This window comes from Crocodylus porosus, unplaced genomic scaffold (assembly GCF_001723895.1).
Source record: "Crocodylus porosus isolate Cpor-Errol unplaced genomic scaffold, CroPor_comp1, whole genome shotgun sequence".
NCBI classification, from domain to species: Eukaryota; Metazoa; Chordata; order Crocodylia; family Crocodylidae; genus Crocodylus; species Crocodylus porosus.
This window is the reverse complement of record NW_017728951.1, coordinates 36,265,672-36,269,867: the sequence shown is the minus strand read 5'-3', so window position 1 is coordinate 36,269,867 and position 4,196 is coordinate 36,265,672.

Sequence of the window (4,196 nt, the reverse complement as noted above, 5' to 3'; positions counted from 1 at the left end):
TGGATAGACTTGAGCAGAGGAGATGCAGCATTTGGCAATGGGGGTGCTGCAGAGGTAGCTATACCCCCATTCCCAGCCTTCTCCACACATCCACCCACTGGTGTGAGCAGGCCACTCTGTGGGAGCCTCTGGGGACTTAAAGCCCCCAAGGCATCCTTCTCTTTTCCTCCCTGCTTAGAAGGCCATCCCCTCCTCACCCTCCCCTGCCTGCAGCAGGAGCTGCTGCTTTCCCTGCTGTTGGGGGTTGGGGAGGGTGCACTTCTGAGCCACTCCTGCCTACTGCAGCAAGGCTGCATGAGGGCTGGGCTCAGCTGGGCCAGCCATAGCAGCAGAGGTGGGGGCAGGATTCTCCCACCCTGCCCAGTCCCTCCAGAAGCAGGTCCAGGGAAGGGGACCCCTTGTCCATCACCACTGTTACTGTCCTAGCTGATCCCAGCACCCACACAGCTCAGCTGGAACAGGCAGGAGCATCTCTGAAGATTCCCAGCCCCCTTCCTCCAGGACAACAAGGCAGGTGGGAGAGGAGAGGGAGGGGAGTGGAGATGCTTCTGAGCACAGAAGGGAATTCTTACCTGCTTAGGCCACTTCTTAAAAGTCTCTGGAAGTTTCAGCAGCACAGTCCAGCCAGGAAGGTGGGTGCAGCTCCACTCCCACATTCACTCTGCATCCACTCCTGGACTTGAGGCACCCCTGGATAGACTTGAAACACCCTTTGGAAAATATCTGATCTTAGTTTTCAGTCTTGTTTGCTTACAGAAAAAAAATAGAGCAGTTTTTCTGTTGCAAAGAACTCTGAAATCCATAACCGGTCTTTCTGTTTGAAATTTGGGTTTGTCTTGTGAATCATGTTTGATAACCTAACAGTGCTGCTAATAGCGTGCTACCATGTAGCACCTTTGGAAGGACCTCACAGCACCCCAGGGTGCTGTGGCAACCTGGCTGAAAATGATGGGCCTACAGAGACTACAGTCCACAAGGGCATTGAAAGCAGAAAGCCTCCATTAGTTTCACTTCTTTGCTAGAAACCCTGGATGGGATCCCAGGCTTATCGGGTGGGGGAGTGGCCCCTTGCTTCTGGTTCCGGGTTGTGCCTGTGACAGTCAACACTTGTCGGGGGGGGGGGCGGACAGACAGCCATTGCATATTGGGCACTTAATAGGACAGAATGGCTGTCTGTTCCATGCTCTTTGCGAAGTGTCCTAGCTTGTTAACTGTTAATTTGGTCCTCACTCAGCGCTGCTGCATCCAGTCCTGCCGTGAAGCTCCTACCCTGAATGCAGGGATTAGAAGAGACAGGGAATTCTTGGCAAAAGGGGGCAACGGGTGGAAAGTCAGAGCCCCCAGCCCCCTCCCCAGGAACTATGAGCAGGGAGCTGCAGAGTTCCCCACCCCCTAATACCTGGCAAACCCTTTCACTCCAGCCTCTTGCCCCAATCCAGGTCTTCTGCCTCTTCTTCTAGGGAAATCCTGGGAAACTCCTGACTGACCCCTGGAAAGTCATGTCTGGAGGCATTTTGGCAGCAGTGCAATCCCTACAAGGTGAAGGATCTGCTTGAAAGCCTTAGCAGTACACATACACAGACACTTCTGTCCAGGGCTATTTGTGACCTGGTTCCCAATCAGTGACATTCTTGGAATAGCTCAAGCATTGTCTGTCCACACTCTGATGTTTAATTCTCACTCTGCCACCACAAGCACCCTGTGTTTCTTTGAATAGGTCACTTAATATTCCTGGAGGCCTGATCATTAGAAGTGCAGAGTATCACGTGACTGGAAGCCAGGCTCCTTCAAGAGATGGTGAGTGGCCAAGGTACTGGGGCAGTGAAGAGCGACACAGGTAGCTATTTAAAAACCCCATGCTTAAGACTTCTGCATCAAAAGCTAATTTTATATTCACAAAAGAAAGGCAATCTTAATTACAGATGTTACCTAGCACTACACTCACCTGCTGTGGTAATACACAGCAATGCACAAGGTTTTGCAAGAGCTGTAAAACAGGTGGGAAGGTACAGACAAGTAGTCAGAGTAACCTCTAATTACACCAGACCCTAAAGAGAAAGTCCTATTTCAAGTAAAAAAAAACCCGCATAAGAGATATTTAAGGCTTTCAAGTTTTAAAAGCAGAGTAGTAGCAAAACAAGTACTTGAAAGACATGTATGTTATGATGACTACTTGAGATTACTGACAGCAAGGGGATTTAGTATCTGGCCCTTTTACAAGAATACTTGGTCACTTGCTACATCTTTGTTTACTTATATTTATAAACCAAGGCAGTTTCATTCAGTCACTTAAATGCTGAAGCCACTATGATACACCCCACAAAGAAGAGGACATGTTAAACATGACTTTTGACAAGATCAGAGCTATTTCAGCTAGTGTTAGATTTAGAGAAAGCTTGATTTTGTTGCAGAGGAAAAGATGAGCCCATAAGAATCCACTTGACATTATCCTTTCAAGCTTCCTGGGAGGGGAAAGAGTTAAGTGTTCACAGCAAGAGATATTACTAAAACAAAGCCTCCTCCATAAGAATAAATCATTTTTAAAAAGCCAAGCATAGTGCAAAGCTAATACTCTGACTGCAACCATCAAGACTCCAAGCTAAACACCACAAAGGTAGAGGAACTACCTGTCAAAAAGAGAAAAACCAACAGCAAAGCCTTACAAAAACTGAAGCCCTTACCAACAACGGATAGGAATCCTACCCACCACAATCCTCTTGTTTCCTCTCTACCCCTTCCCTTTCAACCCACCAAAAGAGAACAAACCTCCCCCCTTCCCCCATCACCACTTTTATCAAACACCCTATTTCCAGACCAGCTCAGTCACCTGATACTTAGGTCTTGTCAATCACATGGGCTTTAATGAATTTAGGTGTATCAATCAAGGTCCTCAGTTAAGGCCATTCTGGTTGGGAAACCATGCTGATAGGAATAATTGTGCCTCAAGACAGGGAGCCTCTTAACACCTTGAATAACATATCACATTAATGCTCCAACCCAGCAGGCTTACAGGTCATGGTCAACACCTTAAACTTCACCTGGAGACAGATAGGCAGCCAGCATAGGTCCTGGGACACTCACTGGCATTACATTCTCCCTGTTCAACAAGCAAGCTATTGCATTTTATATCAGCTTCAGTCTCTGGATGATTTTCAGGTGCAGTTATGGGCAGAGCACATTGCAAGAATTTCATGTTGAGGCAATAAAGACCAGGGTAACAGGCTCAAGATATACACCCCAAAACAACCCCTCCTATTGCAAACTTTATAACACAGAAATAAATCTTGGTAAATTTTGAATAGTACTGCTAAATATTCCAGTTGTGTGGCATTGAAGGGGCAGCTTTGGGGGGAATGGAGGCTGCTGTTAGTACACCTTTACTTTTTCAGTGGCACAAAAACTTTCTGACACAAAAGCCTTGTGCCTGAGGTGTCTTTCAGTTACTCTGCTGGAGTTGCCTTTTTACCTCAAGGTGCCCAGTTTGAGCTGTGTGGTGTTTGAAGATCCCAGACTTCTACCAGGGCAGAAGAGTTCATAGTATCATAGGAAAACAGTGCTGGGAAGTACCTTACAAGGTCATCTAGTCTAGCTCATCTAAACAAGTATGGCCACCAAAAGAATAAGGGACTGGGCATGAGGACTCAGGAAGTCTCTTCCAGTTCTGTTGTGGAGGGAATTTAGTGATGGTAAACAGCGCCAGTTTATCTAACAGACATGGCCTGAGGAAGTGGCCCTGGTACACAGTGAAGAAAAAGGCCAAAAAAGAACTGGGGGTCATCTAAGTGCAGGAGAGAAAACAAAAAACGATGCGGAAATGTTCAATAATAGAGTATCAGCAGGAGACTCCCCACCCTCAGTGAGGCCCTGTGTGACAGCTATCCTGAGCCACCCCATCCAGGCCCTGGCCTTCCTGCTGCAGTTGCCAGGAAGAAAGCCAATTGTGGCAGTCACTATTTCTCACAGGGACTCCTGTGAATGAGGAGCTGGGCTGAGAACCAACACAATTCATCGCACTTAGGCAACCAAACAGCTATCTACTGTCCACAACTGTGGATCATATCAACCAGCCCTGGAGCTGACTCCATGATCTGGAGGCGCAGGGCTCCACATTGCTAGGCCCTGGTGGTCTTTAGCTTCTCTAAAGCAACACAGTAATGCCCATATATAAAACAACAGAATGATCATAAATCACTCTT